Source organism: Ursus maritimus, unplaced genomic scaffold (assembly GCF_017311325.1).
Source record: "Ursus maritimus isolate PB19 unplaced genomic scaffold, ASM1731132v1 scaffold_3, whole genome shotgun sequence".
NCBI lineage: Eukaryota > Metazoa > Chordata > Mammalia > Carnivora > Ursidae > Ursus > Ursus maritimus.
This window is the reverse complement of record NW_024425563.1, coordinates 51,074,427-51,094,910: the sequence shown is the minus strand read 5'-3', so window position 1 is coordinate 51,094,910 and position 20,484 is coordinate 51,074,427. Positions and strand designations below refer to the sequence as shown.

At 42.4% G+C, this 20,484-nt stretch overlaps 1 protein-coding gene and 1 pseudogene across 1 annotated transcript in view; one reads left to right on the top strand and one right to left on the bottom strand.

Moving 5' to 3' along the window:
- Positions 1-16,603, top strand: part of NUP42 (nucleoporin 42) — a 49,644-nt gene extending 33,041 nt beyond the window's left edge. The window contains exons 8-14 of the mRNA XM_008686384.2: positions 2,899-2,947; positions 4,423-4,840; positions 5,669-5,708; positions 6,329-9,182; positions 11,356-11,418; positions 11,800-11,997; positions 16,383-16,603. The gene's annotated coding sequence lies outside the window, so the exon portion shown is untranslated. The remainder of the gene's footprint in view (positions 1-2,898; positions 2,948-4,422; positions 4,841-5,668; positions 5,709-6,328; positions 9,183-11,355; positions 11,419-11,799; positions 11,998-16,382) is intronic.
- LOC103659045 lies at positions 384-751 on the bottom strand (annotated as a pseudogene).
- Positions 16,604-20,484: the final 3,881 nt, after the last annotated feature.

The window sequence follows — 20,484 nt, the reverse complement described above, 5'->3', positions numbered from 1 at the left end:
AAACATCTTAAAGGTGTAATAATATATTTTAAACTGTTAACAGCTTAACTTCAATTGCATATAAAAACTCTGCCCCTTTACATAAACTCTGTATCCCCCACTTTGTTATTGAGGTGTAAATTACCTCTTTTTATATGACATCCATTAGCATATATTTATATATAATTACTTTTTATGCTTTGTTTTTAAAATTCTCTAGTAGAAAGTGATATATGCACCTACATTATAATACTACATAATTCTACATTTATATATTTACCTTTTCCACAGGAGTTTTATATTTTTTATGGTTTGGGTTGCTATTTATCATCCTCTCACTTCAACTTGAAAAATTCCCTTCAGCATTTCTTTTTATTCCCAGCCAGTTTATGGACATGCAGTGCTCAGGCATTGACCACATACACCCACAATGGACACAGCAGTTTCTTTCACTGCTGCTTCTCAGTCTTCTGGTTCTCCTCATGTTTGTTGAACCAGCAGCACGTGGCACACATTTTCTTGGGCCACAATTCCAGGGGCTTGTACTACTTGCCCTTGTAGAATCTTCCAAGATTCTCTTTCTGAGACTGGTTAATGTGGTGAGAGCACAGGTGATGGATTTGTGAACAACTTGGATCTTGGACAGCTTGGATGCCACTCTGCCTGTCACATTGGAGACATGCGGCTGGGATAACTTCACCTTCCAGTTGTCCAGCTCTTTCAACATTTCCTTCTCCTTACCTTGAAGGTCTTGGGACTTAATATTGGCCATGGCTGCACAAACTACCACCTCTGCCACCTGCTCCAAGGGAAAGAACCTATCAGCATTTCTTATAGGGCAGGTCTAGTGATGAGAAACTCTCAGCATTTGTTTATCTGGAAAAATCTAAATTTCTCCTTTGTTTTTGAAGGATAGTTTTCCTGAATATGGTATTCCTGGTTGGCACTTGTTTCTTTCAGCATTTTAAATATATCATTCTACTCCCTTCTAGCCCACAGTGTTTCTGCTGATAAATCTTTTGATAATGTAATAGGAGCTCCCTTATACATAACAAGTCACTTTTTTCTTTCTGCTTTCAAGATTCTCTTTGTGACTTTTGACAGTTTGATTATGATATGCCTTGGTGTAATTCTCTTTAGATTTATCTTAGTTAGAGTTTTTTTGAATTTCATGAATTTGTGTGTCCATTTCTAGTCTCAAATTTAGGGAATTTGAGGCCATAATTATTCTTCATTTATGCTGTGTACTCCTTTCTCTCTTTCTTCTTCTGTGACTTCCGTAATGTATGTATTCTTCTGCTTTATGGTGTCCCACAAGTCACTTAGGCTCTCTTCATCTTTCTTCAGTCTTTTTTCTGTTTGCTCCTCTGCCTAAGTAATTTTGAAAGTCCTGTCTTTCACTGATCCATTCTTCTACCTTCTACCTATGTTGAATAATTTTTCAGTGCAGTTATTATTCTTTTCATTTTCAGAATTTCTATTTGGTTCTTCTTCATAGTTTTATCTCATCATTGATATTCTCATTTTGTTCATGCGTTATTTTCCTGATTTTGTTTGGTTGTCTATCTATGCTCTCTTTTAATTCATTGAGCATTTATGATGGCAATTTCAAATTCTTTGGTAACTCATAAGTCTCCATTTATTCAGGGTCAATTTCAGGAAATTTAATTTTTCCTTCAAATGGACCACATTTCCTTGTTCTTTGTATGTCTTGTTATCTACTGTTGGGATTTTGGCATTTGAAAAATCAGCCATCCCTCCCCAACATCACAGTCTGGTCTTGTACAGGAATGACATTCTCAAGTCAGCGCCGCTAGATAATCTGGAAACTTCTCAAGCCTTTTCTGGGGGTGTGTCCTTTTGGGGCTTGTGTGTAACCTAATTGAAGAGGTTTGCCTGTTTCTACTCAATACTCGCCATCAATATCTGCCTGTGCTACTGTGGCCTCACTGGTGCTTTAGTATGCCACGGCACTGGAGTGCCACTTAACGTCTATCTGTGGTACTGCAGACTCTGGTTCATGTTGATCACTTGTTCTCTGAGGCCAAGCTCCCAACCTGGCTCCTGGTTGTCAGACAAGATATAAACCAGTCCCTTCAACAGTCCACCTAAAAAGAATGTTGGGCCTACACTTTGCTCCTTTCCTCCCCGGAGAGAAGATGGGAGTTAGGTGTTTCCTCCCAGTAGCACTGCACTGGTTCAGAGGGAGGGGCCCTGGCAAGAGAAAATGTCATGAACTTTCCTACCAGGCTTTAATGTGGTTGGCTTTGCACTCACCTAGAGTGCAGGAACCTCTTGCCTGGGTTCTATATTTTTTTGGACAATTGGTCCATGCATTGCTGTTAAATCTGTGTCTCCACGGGAGAATGAGGGTGGAGGGCTTCCTATTCTATCATCTTGCTAATGTCACTTCCAATAGCTCTAGTTTTTATGAACTTTTGCAATGTTTCAGATGATGTTTTAAGTGCTTTATATCTATTAGCTAAATTAATCCTCACAACCCTATGCTCTAGGTGGTATTATTATGATCCTCATTTTCTAAGTGAGAAAATGACCTATCCAAGGTCACCCAACTAACAAATGGTTAAATTGTTATTCAAACACAGGACTTAAAAGTGCATGCCTTTAACTACCATGCTATACTAGATATTAGATTACGGGTTTTCTTCTTCTTGCTTTTTTCTACAATATACATGCATTACCTTTGCAATACATTTATCTCTCATTTTTCTAATAGGTATGTAATTTGTAGGATGGAGTTTAACATTTTTGGATGGCAAAGGCCTTATTTTAGCAGGATTAGTTATTTCAGTTAAATTAATTCCTCTAAAATTCAAGATAAATGAAATACTCAGAAGGTACAGATGTCTTACCCCTTCCTCCCTCATAAGCTTCCATTTCTGTTTCTCTTGCCCTCAGCCAAGGAAGAGTGTAGGAAAAAGCCTAAGACCTTCCAGCTGGAGTGAAGGTAGGTGCCTCTCCTTACTCCCTTCCAGCCCTGTTCTTTCAGTTCTTCATGCCCATCAAATTGGCAAAAATTAAAGTCTGATGAAAACAGGTGTTGAAGAAGATGCAATATTGTGGAGACTCTGAGCTGTTGATACGAGTGTGGATTGGTGCAAGCACTTGAGAGAGTAATTTGGCAATGTCTAGTAATGTTGAAGATGCACATCCCTTACAACCTAGTAGTTCCACTCCTCCGTAAGACCATTGCTCCTCAAAGTGTGGTCCTAGGACCAGCAGCATTGATACCACCTGGGAACTTAATACAAATGCGGAATCTCAGGCCCCACCCCAAACCTACTGAATCAGAGTTCACCTGTTAACAAGATTTGCCAGATGATTGAATGCACCTGAATGTATGAGAAACAATCATATGTGGGAAAAGACATGTGCAAATCTATATATAGTATTGTTTATAGTAGGAAAACATTGAAAACAACCAGAAGTCCATCCGCAGGATAACACATATTTGGTAAAACAGGATATATCTGTACAACAATTTGAGTTACACGTATATACAACCAAAAAGTACCAGTGCAAAATGATATGTATGGTATACTTTTTAAAGTACAAAATGCAAAATAATATTATATATTATTTGTGAATATATAAATATAGTAAGGGAATAACAGCATGAGAATGATAAGCACAAAATTCAGAGTAGAGTTTGCTTAGGGAGGGAATAAAGGAATGAGATTTTGGAGGCATATGCAGGGTACTTTATCTTTGTGACATTTACTCTAAACTTAATACAACAATGGTAACATTTAATAGAGTGGATGATGAGTACATAGTTATTCATTATGTTATTTTCTATACTTTTCCATATACTTGAAATAAGTTTACACATTTGTAAAGATTTAATTTAGAAAAAAAAAGAAATGCCTTCTTTCCCACTCTAAATTGGGTATTATCAAGTAGCTTTTAGATTTCTGAAGTGATACTATGAATCAACTGGTTTGTCAAATTGTATCCACGTGTTTTGGATTAAATATGCCACTCTGGTGCAGCCTGTCTTCCAATACTGAAGCACAGAAAGGAAAACTAGGGAACTGACTGTGGATGTAGACAATATAATTTTTGCTACCATGCTGATGAAATATTAAGGGTACACAGTCAAATATTTGTGGAGCAAAATGAAAATTATACCTGATTTACTAGTTTGTCTCTCTACTTACACCAGACAAGGAAGATAATCTATGCTATATGTTACCTATTTACCTTGAAGCTCTTTTTTCAACCTCATGTCATCAACCAGCTGGAAGTCTTGTCTTGTATCCTTGTCATTTATATTGTAGACAGTATTCAATCCTGTCCGCGGTGATGCAGAGGAAAAGAGGATTCTCTGCCATTAATGTTTCTTTTGACATAGTGGTTGTCAAGCTTTTTCCACTTGGAAAACTTCTAGTAACTGCATGACTCACATCTCCTTTCCACCAGGGGGAAAAAAAAACTCAGGAGAAGACATTACTGGAATTATTTTGACCCAGAAGCTACTCAACTCCAGGACATTTACATAATTCAGTAGAGAAAACACAGTCTTGTATAAGAAAAAGATTGCCTGATTTATTGGAATTGTTGCTCTCTGATATTAAGAACCCACCAAATGCAAATGCTACCCTAAGGATTCAGTCCTGCGACCTACTGAGCTGGTTTGGAAACGACCCTGAAGGATTATGGAAAGTTCCAAACAAAGTGTCAGTTCTCTCAAGGAGCTCATTGTCAAGATGAAGATGAACAAGAATCAAGTCATCTATGCAAACGCAGGCAGTAACATGTATACAAAGGCACTGCAATGAGGACATCAAAATGCTAGAGTGGAGTTAAGGGAATCATAAGGAGCTATCATCAGCCTGTGGTAATTTTCCAAAGGAAATGAATTTTAATAGTTCTGAGACAGAAGTGAAATCATAATGGGAAGGAGAAATAGTCAAAGCAGTCAGAAGTGAGCTTGTAAATAGAAATAAACTGAGCCCAGGAAGATTACATTAACTTTATTATATAGAGTTTGAAACGCTTCTTTATCCCTTTAGATAAAGAATCTTTACTAACTGGGTGAACTTGGGCCGGTTAACCTTTACAATCCTTTTATCTGTAGAATAGGTAATATCCACCACCTGGTGACTGTATGGCTCAGTAATGAATGTTACATCCTTAGCAGGGAAATTATGCTTGATAATTCCATTGGTGAGCAAAAATAATGCTTGTTCATGATAGAGAATTCAAACCACATAGAAACTCATAAAATGAAAATTATTCTCCCTCTCCCAATGGCATTGTCTTTAACATTATTGTGCATGTTTCTCTCATTTTCATACTTTATACACATTCTACTAGTTATTATCATTATCAGTGCTATCATGCTGTGTTTCGTCTTGTCACCTAACAAAATGTTTTGAAGAACCTTCCAAATCAGCACATATATGTTTACCTCACTGTTTTTAAAGGTAATATTCCATTGTATGTCCATTACTTAATTTATTTAACTATACCTCTATTCATGGCCAACAATGCTTCAATAGGACATACTAGAACATGTATCTTTTCACCATTGTGTGTTTTGTAAAAATGAAAATGCTGAGTTGAAAGTATGAATAGTTTTTATTTTAATAGGCTTCATTAGATTGATCTTTGAAATGTCTTACTGATTTATCCCCTCCTTTCCTCCCATCTCCCCACCATGCAGGTCCTGAAAACAGAAGACATAACCTACTTACATTTCAAAGGTAGTGAATTTGTTGTCATTGAATATATACAGCAATAAGAGCAATTAGGACTGGGGGCTAGATCAGTAATGTTCCCATCAGTCCCTTCCAGTGAGCCCCCTGGACTGCTACTGCATGGACAACACTTCAGATCTTGTTGGCTTTTTTTTTCCATCAAAATTAGAAAGACCCAGAGAGACTGGATTTCCAAGTGTTCTGAAGATGCCCTCTGTCCTGTAGATAGGTTTTCATAATGTTTGATGGCTGAACGTACAAGTCTGTATGTTGACAAGAGAGATGAATCTTATCAAAGCACAAAGAAAAAAAAAACATTATTAGTGGAAAATACCACCTATGGCAGCTCACCCATGGGGGCAGAAGTAGAGAAAGGTGGTTCTAAGAAATGGCTCCAGCTTTCTCACTGGCCAAGCAGCTTCTAAGAAGCCAAACGTGAGACCGAAATGGGCAAAAGGGAAAGGAAAATGAAACTCTATTGGGGGGAGGGGGAGAGGGTCTATCCCCAAGTGACTGAGGCACCTCCTGGCCTCACCTGTTTCTTCCTCTAGCTTAGACTGCACAGCGCATCAGTCCAACCACTCTTGAAGGTACATAACTGCAACTCCTATGCTCCTTTCCTCCAGGCACTTTCCTGCCAACCTGAGACCCTGGGAAGCTGTCTTCCATGACCAGCACACCCGCAGAGCAGTGTAGCTGCTACAGAAAGCTATGCTGTGACGTCAGGACCTTAAACATCTCAGTAACACTGCTCAGGAAGCCACACAGTTCCTCCAGGGGGCTCAGCCCCTGCTCCCACCTAAGCTTTTCTCCCTTTCTTTCTTTCTCTCTCTCTCTCTTTCCTTCCTTCCTTCCTCTCTTCCTTCCTTTCTCTCTTCCTTCCTTTCTTCTTTCCTTCCTCCCTTCCTCCGTTCCTCCCTCTCTCCCTCCCTCCCTTCCTTCCTTCTATCTTCTCTACACTCAACATGGAGCTCCAACTTACCACCCTGAGATCAAAAATTGCATGGTCCACTGACTGAGCCAGCCAGGTGCCCCCACCTAAGCTTTTCTATACCATCTAATCTGTCTTCTCTCTCAAAAAATTACCCTCTTCATCCTTCACTGAGAAATTAGAAGCCTCAGACAGGACATTGGTCATTCCCTTCTGTACTCCAAAGCCAGCCCTTCACACAGGCTATGGGACACCACCAGTTGTCCACTCTCCTCCCGAATCACCTGCTCTTCCCCTTCGCTGAGTCCCCCGTAAACATCACATGTGCTGGAGCGCCTCTCTGCTGGGAAAAAACGAATGCAAAATGCTCTTGACCTTGTCTTCCAAAACCACCCCAGCTCTCTGTTTCCTGTAAAAGCCACACTTCTCTAAACCTTGTTTCACTTGACCACTCTCCTCCCCCACCCATTCCCACCTCACTCTTCAACCTTTTTCAATTTGTCTCACCCCTTATTCCACTGACATTGTCCTTGATAAGTTCTCAGTATCCGTGAGGCTTCTGTCCAGGCGCCCTCTTCCAACTGAAAACAGTCCTGCAGCAGCTCCAGACCTTACATCTCTTAGAGAGTCAATGAAGGAGAAGGATCTCTATCCCAGGATTCCCAAAAAAATCCTCACAGCCTCTCCCTGGCTCTGATCAAGGCCACATGTCCATCCTGGGTCAGTCACAGAATACGCAGAGGCTCTTCTAATGACCTGACCAAATGCCGAAACAAAGATCTACCTCCTCCTTTTTAACAGCTGCATAATATTCCATTGCACAAATGTATCATGATTTATTTGACTTCTCCTTTGCTGAAGGACATTTGGTTTTTCTAGCAATTTCCTAACACAAATAATGTCGCACAAGATGCACATTCTAGGACCTTGCCCACGGACATACACACTCACATCACACAGTTCTTTCTTTATCAACCTCATCAAGCACATGACTGCTGAATTGTGCTTTTTGTGCTTTTAAGGAACTTTCCATCATACCACAAAAATGTCACAATGTATGTTCATGTGACCACGTTGAGGAAGAGAAAGGGAGAGGTGACCTGGAAGCTGCAATGTCTGGGCATTTTCTTCATTTTCTTCAGACCTCCAAATGTAGTCCAGCTGTCAATAGAGGGGCTCTTTGAAGCTGCCCCTAAAATTAGAAGGAAAAAAAATGCTTCAAATTTCTGTGGAAGCCCCACTTGTCTTCTAATCTCTCTGAGTCAACTTGGTAGAGGTGATGGGGGAAACTTTCTCCTAATCTGTTCTGCCCTTACTCCCACCACAACAGTCCAAAAGAACTGGTAAAAACTTTGAAATTTCCAATTTCTCTCCTTTTGCCATTGTTTAAGGGCTGCTATGACCCAAGCCACAGAAAAAGCCACTATCACAACCTTCCAACCTCCATCCACAAAGAGGCGACCTTGCCCCCAGACCAATGCCTGACTTCTCAGCCTCTGTCTTGGTCCCCTGGCTTTGTGGGGAATGGCCTTGCCTGTCCCACAATGCCCTTAACACGCCAAGCCACCACCTTGAAGCCATGAATCAGCACTTCTGGTTAAATGAATGCAGCATCTCTCAGAAGTATGTCGTGTGTCCTTTCTGCTTCTGAGATCTGAGTTTTAAACAAATAATAATCACAAACCTCTCTGAGCTAGCCTCAGTTTTGAAGTTCTAGCATCCAGCTCTACCATTGACCAGGTCTCCAGTTAATACCCAAATACACTTCCCATCCTTGTTTTTGTTGCCGATAAACTTTCTCTTACATGACCTTGCAGAAAACTTACTTTTCCAGATTTTTCTCTTTTGCTTTCACATCCTCCCTTGTGCCCTGACAAACCACCACCAACCCCATTTGCCAACCCTTACGATAGAGGTCCTCTTCCTCCTCCTTCTCTCCCCATGCCCACCATGGAGTGAAAACACAGCCTGAAAATATTCTCTCTCCAACCTCTCTTTGATGGGACCCTCTCCCCTCTTCCAGTGTGCTCCACTCCGTGGGGACTCTCAGAGGAAGCCACAGCCCACTCTGGAATACAGTCTTCCTGCTGGCCACATTTGCTGATATTTTATAACAAGACTTTCTTTTACTGGTGCTTGGTAAACTGAATGAACAAGTACTGCTCCTAAAATACAGAGAGAGCTTATTATAACTGCCAGCATTGTTTCTAAAGGCTCTACAAATGCTGCACTATTGGCATTAGTAAACATGTTTGTTTTAAAGACAGTGTTACCCAAAGAAGCCTCAGAACAGAGGTAGGAAAGGCGTACAAGTTACAGATCCTAACTTGTGATTATTTTGGTTTCCCGAAGCCTATCTTCTTTCAGTCTATAATAAGGTGTGTCTACACATATGGCACTTAAAGGACAGCTTCTCTACTCCTCCCAAATCCCACCATAGCCAATGCTGTTCTGGGCAGCCCTAGGAGACCCCGGATCTAGTTTCTCCTTCAGAGTGTTGCAGGCTGTGTCATGCCTACCACTGGAGGTGCAGGAGAGGACTTCAGAAGGTACGTGAACACATCTGTTTTATTTCAACAAGTTTTCAACATTTATTTTACAATAGATTACAGTAAATTATCTTTCTATAGATAGACAAAACATAACTGGAGTATCAAATTCCTACGTTTGGAGTACTATTACTTAGGAAGGGATTAAAGTATTGTTGTAGATTCAAAGATAAATATTAAGTAAAAACTATAATAAAAAGTACACAGACATAGGGCATCTGGGTGGCTTAGTCGGTTAAGCATCTGCCTGCAGCTTGGATCATGATCCCAGGGTCCTGGGATTGAGTCCCGCATCGGGCTCCCTGCTCAGTGAGGAGTCTGCTTCTCCCTCTGCCTGTTGGTCCCCCTGCTCTCTCTCTCTCTCTCAAGTAAAATTGTATTTTTTTAAAAAGTACACAGATCAGAGAAAAACCACAGAAGTGGTACACGAATGGAGCTGAGGACCCTGCTCTGTCTCCTGCTGCCTAAAACATCGTGGTGCTTCGTCAGAGTTCAATAATGTGATGCCTGACCCTCATGCACACTTCTCCCGGCGATATTCTGAATTAGCTGCCGGAGGCAAGGGAACTGAGCCTGGTGGCTGGTTTCTGTGCACCCCCTTCTGCATAGCTGGTGCGGCGAGGCCAAACCCACCTGCTGCACTAAATGTGCTGATTCAGGGGTCCTGAATCATCTATCTGCTATCTATCTGCTCAGTGGCCAGTGAGTTGATTTGGATTTGTTTCACTTTTGAGAAAGAGGAAGAGGGTGGTAGTGATCTCCCCAGGAGCCCTGAACAGCTGACTCAGGGTCATGGGCTTGTGGGCCTGGCAGCCTTTCAGTGTCAGGCTCAGGCCCTCACAGAGCAAATCCCATGACTCCATGGGACTGCCCGGGTCACTGCTGTGCCAGAATGCTCTTGTGAAGGATACTGCTTAAGTGAGTAGGTCCAAAAAAATCTTTTATCTTAAAGGAATTTTATGAGAAGAGGGCACTTGCTCTTATCGGTTTTGATTTATTTTAATAATTGTCATTTAATTTATCGAGTTATAACTTTTTTTCTAGAAAGGGTATGAAATGACTAATAAGAATACATAGAGTAAGTTAAAACTTCAACAGATGAGGGAAATGGGCCCAAAGGAAAGCAGGGTGCAGGAAAGATAAAGTGGAACCAAGAATGAGTACTGTCACCAAAATGTAGAGTGGTGGTAGCCAAATTGGCTCTGCTTCCTCACGTCAAGACAGCAAAGGCAACAATGATGTATGTGGTCCATGGTGACCTTACCATTTTTTTTTCTAAAAATAGAACACAAACCGCTGCTCAAGAGAGGGCCAAACACCGCATGTGCTGAGATCAAAAAGAAGTTTCTGGTGTACGTGTGATGTAGTCCACAGGTCCTCATAATTTCTCTGGGATGTCCCATAGTGGCCTCACAGGGCTGTTTGGTACCACATCCTTAATCAGAGCAGGGGGCCTCAGGCCAAAGAGAGCATTGGAAATCAGTGCTATAGGAGCCAAGACTGTGCTCTTTGGGAACACATCTCAGCTGCTTAGCTTAACTCCTAGTGGGTTTTGGAGGGCCTGCTGGGGCGGTCAAATAGGACCTCCATAGCCATTATCTCTAAGCCAGCTCTGCAAACTCTTCAGCATCAACGAGTTCAAAGAAGCCCTTCCTGACACAGCCTAGGGTGTGGCTGTTGCACGCCGCAGAGCTGTGCGCGCTATGGCCCTCGCTGGAGACAGGATCCGAATTGGCTACGTAATCTGTGGGCCCGGTGCAAAATGAAAACGCAAGACCCCTTGTTCAAAAATTAAGCCTTTCAAGGTGGCGACAGCAGAACAGGAAAGCAACCACAGGGCGCTTGTAGGGATGGAGCCCTGTGGGACTGCACGAGTCATACACCTATGAAGCCAGACCTGGGTGCAACGAATATCCTCATGAAAAATTGGAGAAACTGAAGAGAATGCAATAAATGAGTTAATGTTTATAAAGTGTTTAAAACATTACCTATCACAAAATAAGCTCTGTATATGTGTTTGTGTTTGTTATATAATAATTATTATTGTAACTAATAATTATTGTTTTAATTAATAATATACCAAATGCAAATACACAATACACTGTTTATTAGTTTTTTGTTGTTGCTGTTTCCATTATTATTATTATTATTACTATTATTTATGTATCTGAAGTTTAGCAAAAAGGACCAGGCTGGAGATCTTTTGGAGCCATCAGCATGCAGCAGACCTTTAAAGGTATGGAAGTAGATGGGCTCACCTAAGGAGTGCATGCAGGTAGAGGACTGGAGCACTGTGACTGCTAGGGGTCAAGGAGTTGGGAGGAACCAGCAAAAAAGATTGAGAAGGAGGAAGAGGACAGGAGAGTGTGGGGTCCTGGAATCCAAGAAAAGTTGGTATATAGAGGAGGAAGGGGACCTGTTGTATTTGATGATGCTGTTGGGTAAAATAAGATGAAAACTCAGGATGGACCATTGGATTTGACAATATGGAGGTCACGGTGACCTCCGTAAGAGCTGTTTCAACACAAATGGTGGGGTAAAAACGCTGACTGAAATGGTTTGAGAAAGGAATGGGAGGAGAGGAGCTGGATGCAGTGAATGTGGACATGCTTTTCAGGAGCTGTGCTACAAAGAGCAGCAGAGAACCGGGATAGCAGCTGGCCAGCAAGCCTGGGAACCTCAGTCCTATAACTGAAAGGGACTGAATTCTGCTAACGTCCACATGAGCTTGGAAGAAGACCCTGGGGTCTAGAAAGGAATGCAGTCCAGCTGACAGCTTAATCAAGATCTGTGGGATCCTGAGCAGAGGGCCCAGGTAAGCTGTGCTCAGACTCCTGAGTCATCAAAATTGGGACCCAATGAGTTTGTCCTGGTTTAAGCCACTAAGTCTGTGGTAATTTGTTATGCAGCGATGGATAACTAATACAATGGACTAAGTATTAAAGAATATTAAGGAACTATTATAACTTACAATTCGGAATTACAAAAAAAATGTTCTGTTTTTTTAGTGATGCATATTGAAGTATTCAGGAAATGTCTGGGATCTGTTTTAAAATAATAGTAAGCAGGGACACCTGGGGGGCTCAGTCCGTTAAGTGTCCGACTCTTGATTTCAGCTCAGGTCATGATCTCAGGGTCAGCAAAGAAAGGGTCTGCTTGAGATGCTTTCTCTCCCTTTCCCTCCCCTGCCGTTCGCGCTCTCTTTCTCTTTCAAACAAATAAATAAAATCTTCAAAAAATAATAGTAAAGAAATAAAGAGATGAAAAATATATGAGGAACGTATGGCAAAATATTGCTAGTATGAGACCCAGGTGATGGATATAGAGGGAATCATTGTGCTATTCTGTTTTTATGTATGTCTGAAGTTTTTCATAATAAAATGTAAATACATATGCATATAGATACGTGTGCTTAGAAAGAGTTCAGTCTTAAATCCCTTTCCCTTCCCTCTTCCCCTCCTCCTGCTTCTTTGTGTTGTCTCCTAACTGTCCCTTTAATTTGTCTCACTTAAGAGGGTGTCCCCCTTTGGCCTGCTGTCTTTCTGATGGGTGTACCTGTTAAATAATATTTTCAGGGGCATCTGGATGGCTCAGTCAGTTAAGTGCCTGCCTTAGGTTCAGGTCATGATCTCAAGGTCCTGGGATTGAGTCCCGCATCAGGCTCCTTGCTCAATGGAGCCTCTCACTCAGGCTTTCTCTCTCACTCAGGTTTTCTCTCTCTCTCTCTCTCTCTCAAATAAATAAATAAATCTTTTTTTAAAATAATAAATAAATAAATAATTTTTCATAATTCTCTCCTCTTAAAAGTGGGATTTAAACAGCAGCCCTGTGTGTCACAGAGTCTGGTGAGAGCTGACCCAGAGGGACGGGAACCTCCTCGCAACGGGGCCTCTGCTTGAGGCCCTGGGGCTGAAGTGTCCTGGAACAATGGCCCTCATTCGCAGCAGGGCTGCCTTTCAGGAGGCTGGGGTGCTCTCCTGGTGCCAACCCCAGCTGTCTTTTTCACCATTCTGAGCTCTTCTCCGCCACCTCGGCTGGGGCTTCATTCTTTCTCAGAAACCCCATTCCTTCGGCAAAAGCCACGTGTTCCACTCAGGCCCCATCTGACAGCTGTGGCCCCTGGCCTGGCCCCACAGACGCTCACTGTTCCCTTTCACAGGCTTGGAGGTGTTCCTGCCAGAAAAGTCCACTTCCTTTACGCGTCTCTTTCTCATGGTGTCACTCTTTTTGGCCTTGAGTGTCATGCCAATTCCTTGCACACTCGATGAAAGGATTCAGGGGCAGAGAACTTGAATCAATGGGGTCTTTTTATTTTTGAACATCAGTAAACAGCACAAATCAGTTCAATGAGTTCAGACTCCCAATTATTTCCATGCTTGCTGCAGTCTCTACCCAGCATTAAATCCCACTGAAAATGCCTCTTGTTATCTCCAGCTAATGAAGAATGTCGCTCTTTTTTCTTGGTTTGAACACACTCCAAAACATTGGCCTGAAAGATCAATTTAACGCTGGAGAGCCCTGAACACAAGAATCTTTAACTTTCCCTTTTATACAGCTCGCTGGCATTATTCTAATAGTTTTCTTTCCTCTGCATTTTATTCTGCTCACTGACAGTATTTTTATCTGTTTGGTTTGTAAAATGCAATCATTTATTTCAAGACTAATGAAGACATGCCAGATCTTTTCCAGGGACTAAGTTACAAATGATATAATTCGAGAGTAAAAGCTCCAGCTAACTTGTTAATTTGTCAAATTTGTAACTCCATCAAAATGGACTCTTCTCACCATTGTCATTCTCAATATCCAGGCCGAGGAAGGACACTTCAAAGTATATTTGTGGCACCAGCAAAGAACACGGCCCTCTATATTTCTTACTTAAAAGTAGTCAGTGGTATATTTATTGAAAAATAAAACCATGGAGTAAGTCTTTCTGAAAAAAAGATTTAAAGCAAAGAAATCTGTGTATTGTCCCTTGTAATACTGACTGCCTCCATTATTTTCAAAAAGTTAAGCCTTTTATGATTAATCCACTAATACCCACAGCATAAGCAGTGAAACCCTCAGCGCAGGGAGAGGATTTAGGACAGATCTGGAACCAGACTGTGGGGGTTCAAATTCCAGTTCCAGTACTTACTAGCTGTGTGACCTTGGACAAATGACTTCACCTCTCTGTGCCCTAGTCTTCTTTTCTGAAAAATCAGAACAATTAAAGTACCTACCCCAGGGGTACCTGGGTGGTTCAGTCGGTTAAACCTCCGACTCTTGATTTCGGCTCAGGTTGTGATCTCAGTGTTGTGAGATGGAGCCCCACATCGGGCTCCAAGCTCAGCGGGGAGTCTGCTTGAAATGCCCTCCCTCTCTTTCTCTCCCTCCACCCTATCCCCCCACCCCCCGTTCCCTTTCTAAAAAAATTAAAAAACAAAAAACCTACCCCAGGCAGGTTGCTATGAGGATGTAAAACACTTAGATTATGGTCTAGCATATGAAAAGCAATCAGCACTGTCATTGCTGTCAATGTCATCTTGGGTGACTGATGTTCACTCTCTCTCCGGCCTCACCCCCCTGCAGGATGGTCCTCCCCCAGCACTGCTCCAATCCTTCCCCACACTCTTGCTTCCTCACACCTACCTGTGTCTCACAAAAACCTCTGGCAGTTGTTCCTTCATCAAGCCTGCCATTCCACCTAGGAGGAAAATGCCTTGTGGCGGCATGATAAATTAGCCAACTTTCACTTGGAAGACAGGCATGATCAGGAAACCCCAGGTCACAACATGAACCAGAGCTGGTTTTTCAAGATGCACATGACTTTTTTTTTTTTTTAGTTGCTGTTTCTTTTAATTTTTAATTTTTATTTATTTATTTTTATGTAAAGTTCGATGATTCATTAGTTGCGTATAACACCCAGTGCACCATGCAATACATCCCCTCCTTACTACCCATCACCAGCCTATCCCATTCCCCCACCCCCTCCCCTCTGAAGCCCTCAATTTGTTTCTCAGAGTCCATAGTCTCTCATGCTTCATTCCCCCTTCTGATTACCCCCCCTTTCTTTATCTACCAAGACTGAAACAGGAAGAAATTGATTTTTTAAACAGACCAATTAATTATGAAGAGATTGAAACAGTGGTTAAAAACCTTCCAAAAAACAAAACCCCAGGGCCTGATGGATTTCCCGGGGAATTCTACCAAACATTCAAAGAAGAAATAATACCTATTCTCCTAAAGCTATTTCAAAAAATAGAAACAGAAGGAAAGCTACCAAACTCATTCTATGAGGCCAATATTACCTTGATCCCCAAACCAGGCAAAGACCCCATCAAAAAGGAGAATTACAGACCAATTTCCCTAATGAATATGGATGCCAAAATCCTCAACAAGATCCTGGCTAATAGAATTCAACAGTACATTAAAAGGATTATCCATCATGACCAAGTGGGATTCATCCCTGGGATGCAAGGGTGGTTCAACATTTGTGAATCTATCAGTGTAATAGATTTTATCAACAAGAAAAAAGCCAAAAATCATATGATCCTCTCAATAGATGCAGAAAAAGCATTTGACAAAATACAGCATCCTTTCCTGATTAAAACCCTTCAGAGTGTAGGGATAGAGGGTACATTCCTCAATCTCATAAAAACCATCTATGAAAAGCCTACAGCAAATATCATTCTCAATGGGGAAAAGCTGGAAGCCTTTCCCTTAAGATCAGGAACACGACAAGGATGCCCACTCTCGCCACTATTATTCAACATAGTACTTGAAGTCCTTGCAACAGCAATCAGACAACAAAAAGGGATCAAAGGTATCCAAATCGGCAAAGAAGAAGTCAAAATGTCTCTCTTCGCAGATGACATGATACTCTATATGGAAAACCCAGAAGAATCCACTCCCAAACTACTAGAAGTTATAGAGCAATTCAGCACATGACTTTTTAAAAAAAATATTAATCTATATGAAGAGAGTTCATTTTATTCCTCCGTTTGAGACACATGCCTAGCATTAATCTCCACATGTCTGTTCCCTTGTTTTATTTCGTTATTTCTGTATTCTCTTATTCACTTTCCTCACTACCATATCCCCCCACGCACTGTTGTGTGTTTAAGGTGACTGTCAGTTTCCCAGTGCTTGGTAAAGGGGGTGTGCTGGGGAATGCACGTGTCCTTCTGTTACATAAGTGTTTCCTGTACCTTTTTCCTACAGTCTTAAGATCCCTGTGGCTATGAGGACTTCAAGGCTTCTCCGAGCTGCCTGGTACCCTGGGTGCATATCCTGACATTTGACACTCCCCTTCCCCAGGTGACAGACAGCCAGGTTGCCCCCAACCATCCTCCACAACAATTTGGGGGAAAAGGGGGTTCCTCAGAAGATGGTCTTGGAAAATCTTGCTACTACATGGATAAAAATAAAACGGAATCACCACCTAACACTGCATACAAAGTGAACTGTAGCTCGATGAAAGACCAAAATCCAAAATCTGAAACAATAGGATTAATAAAAGAAAGTGTGGGTAAATATCTCAGGGGCAGGGGCTAGGGGGAGAGCTTCCTCCACCATACCTCAAGAACAGAAAAGTCCTGGAACATTTCTTCCATTCACATTGGTTTCCAGTCCTCTCCTATCTCTTAGCCCTTCGCAACTGCCCAGAGGTTTTCTTTTGTGTCAGGACAAAAGTGGAAGAACAACAAAACTTTAAAGCCTGTCTTTTCCCTACTTCTAGTTTTCCCTTCCTGTAAATTAAAAAGATTTCTTTTTTTGTAGGTACCCCCTTTGCACAGCACAGGGGTTGGTAATCTATGGCCCATGGGCCAAATCCAGCCTGTCTTGTAGTTAAGTACAGCTTGCTAAGAAAGTTTTTTTATATCTTTAAATGGTTGAGGGGAGAAAAGAACATTCTTTGACACTTGAACAATATGCAAAATACAAATTTCAGTGTCCACAGAGAACTTGATCTAGTATGCCCTCCACTTACAGGAGAGGAAAATATTCCCTGAGGCTCCCCAGCAGCGCTCCCCTCCTGGTATGAGCGGGAAGTGGATCACAGGGGCTAGACCTCCTGGTCTTGGAGAAATAGAGATCTTCCCCCAGAGCTCAAACAGCATCAGGAAACAAGGAATAAGAGAAAGGCTTTAGGGTAGGCAACAAATAATGCCTGCCCCAAGTCTAACGGTGAGTCTGCTTTTTTACCTTGGCCAGGCAACCCAGAAATTTGAACACTTTGTTGTGAGCAGAATGAAGCAGTAGCGTAATTCCAATCTTTCCTAAGACAATAACTCATTTTAAAACAGCCTAACTTTCCCAAATAGTTTTAGATGGTTTTCAAACCATAGAAGCGCCAGAGTCAGCTGAGTATTTTACAGTCTTTTTTCTTTTTTTTCTCCTTTCCTTATACTTTTCTTTCTTTTCCCTTCCCTTTCCTTTTCTTAAGATTTATTTATTTGAGAGGGAGCGAGAGAGAGAGTGCACAAGCAGGGCCAGGTAGGGGGCTGGCAGGGTGGGGAGGGGCAGAGGGAGAGGGAGAGAAACCCAAGCAGACTCCACGCTGAGCACCAGACGACACAAAGCTGGATCTCACGACCCTGAGGTAGGACCTGAGCCAAAACCAAGAGTCCGATGCCCAACCGACTGTGCCACGCAGATGCCCCTCTGCTTGGCCTTTTCTCATAAAATGTAATATTCCCCAGTCAGGACCGTTCTGCCGCTGCGTACTCGTGGGTTGAATGGGTCCCACAGACCCCTTGTACTCCAAGCCCTCGTCTTCCTAATGATGGTTCATCAGGGTCTCCGGAGGCATCGTTTGCAATGGTGAAACAGCAGTCAAACAGAACCATAGCAGAACCATGCAAACTAAGCAATGACTTACAACCACAGTTGGCTGCCGCGTGTAGAAAAGAGAGCTGAGCGTGAGCTCACAGGCGTGGAGGAGACAGGAGCTGGCGCCCAGCCTGTGAGCGGGGCCTCATGAGTCAGAGCCACGGGCCCAGAGCACGCCCCGACAGGTGGCTCCTTTGATTCTCCAGACTCCCGAGCTGCACTTTCTGTGCGTGCCCCTCTGCACGCTCCATTCAGCAGATGGGCAAGTGAAGGCACCGTAAACAAGGACTGAAGTAATACAACTTTAAAGATAGAAATCCTGAAATGCCAGCTCCATAGACAGTTCTGATCTGGTGGGGTTTGTATACATCTAAAGCCATCTGGCTGTTCTGCCTGCTCCCTATCATGGTTCCCCAACTTGGGTTCAGTCTGTGACTTCGGTGAGATCTGTCCCCACACCCTTGCCCTGTCCTGTTCTGACAGCCGCACCTGCGCTAGATGCGTCAGGCACAGATAAGTCCATCCGCACAGTCCTCCCCACGGAAACTTGGAGGAAATGGGGGTGTTTGAGAAATTACAACCGTAAACAGAGGAACGAAAACACTTCATTTCACAAAGGCAGGGGCCTTGACCAGGCCGGTACATTGTCCTGACTTTGTAGATGTCTCCTAATGTCAGATGGTAGTGAGGAATTGGTCAAAAGAACAACAAAACAGATTTAAATGTTTAAGCTTTAAAGCATTGGTGACTGCAACAAACCGAAGTCTATCCAAACTTCTCCCAGAAATTCGGATATAGCTATGGAGGTGCTCTGTGCTTTAGACATGGCACTTTCCATGACCCATTATTACCGGCACCTTCAACCCACACACAGGCACACACTCAAAATTATAATAGAATTTGCATTCTGGGGTGAATGGGTGAGAAGAAAGGGAACCAAGAGAGCTGGCTTCAACTCCCAGGCACACCCCCTGGCCCAGCTGGGATCCGTGGATCCGAGGAGAAGCCAGGAGGAGGCTGTGGTGGTGCTGGGCCTTGAATCTGATTCTGCTCAGAGGTCTCAGGCTCTGGAACGCCATCCTGTTTTATTTTATACAGCTGGGCAGTCTGCACTGAGCTGTGTTACTTTCACATTTCCATATTTAGTTAAAGGGATTGAACAAAACCCCCCGTATTATTTTATAAAGGATGAATGAATATATACCATGTAGCAACAAAGCTGAAAAAGCTTTACAATTCACATGATTAATAAAAGAAAGGGGGCGCCTGGGTGGCTCAGTCAGTTGGGCATCCAATTCTTGATTTTTGGCTCAGGTCGTAATCTCAGACCCTGAGATTGAGCCCCACAATGGGTTCCGTGCTAGGCATGGAGACTGCTTAAGATTCCCTCTCCATCTCCCTCTACTCACCCCACCCCCTCATGCTAAATGAATGAATGAATGAAACGTAAGTAGATATACAAGGGTGTTATTGTCCAAACCCAGTGAACTAAGAAAATGATGAAGTGGGGTGCCTGGGTGGCTCAGTTGGTTAAGTGTCTGCCTGCAGCTCAGGTCATGATCCCAGGGTCCTGGGTTCAAGTCCTACATCGGGCTCCCTGCTCAATGATGAGTCTGCTTCTCCCTCTGCCTCTGCCGCTCGCCCTGCTTGTGCTCTCTCACGCTCTCTGTCAAATAAATAAAATCTTTAAAAGAAAGAAAGAAAGAAAGAAAGAAAGAAAGAAAGAAAGAAAGAAAGAAAGAAAGGAAAAAGAAAGAAAGAGAAGAAAGAAAGAAAGAAAGAAAGAAAGGAAAAAGAAAGAAAGAGAAGAAAGAAAGAAAGAAAGAAAGAAAGAAAGAAAGAAAGAAAGAAAGAAAGAAAGAAAGAAAGAAAGAAAGAAAATGCTGAACGTAAAGAGGGCAAGCTGGGAAACTTCTGCAATGTAGCCTCTGATAAAAACTGATCTATAACAAGGAAGAGAGGGTTCTTGTGTGTGAGAGCTGTCTTTTTACATCTATGTAAATATTTTCAATGATACCACATTCTAAACATGTTCCGAATTTTCTCATGTATACTAAAATCAGAACAAGCTTGCTTCTTTTTATGTGAATGAAACTTTGTTGATAAATTTCATGTGACAGTTGGACTGGTGTCTTACTGACATGAGGCCTCCAAACCTCAGTCAACGATGTTCCAGAGCCTACCCCATGCCTTGGCCTGTGCTAGGAGATGGACGTATTTCTGGTTAAATCACATCCTCTCCAATCTAAAGAATTCAAAGTGATCAACAGTTACTGGAAGATGAGATGCACTGGAAAGGGGGTAATATCACTTACGTGGTATTCCTGCTCAAAATGCATAACCTGAACCTAAGCACGAGGAAGCGTCAGACAACTCCAAGGTGGGGGTGCTCCATAAAAAATCGGCCAATAGTCTTCACCAGTATTAATGATGTGAAAGATAAAGTGGCCTGAGGGAATGTTCTGGATTAAATGAGACTAAAGAGGCGTGA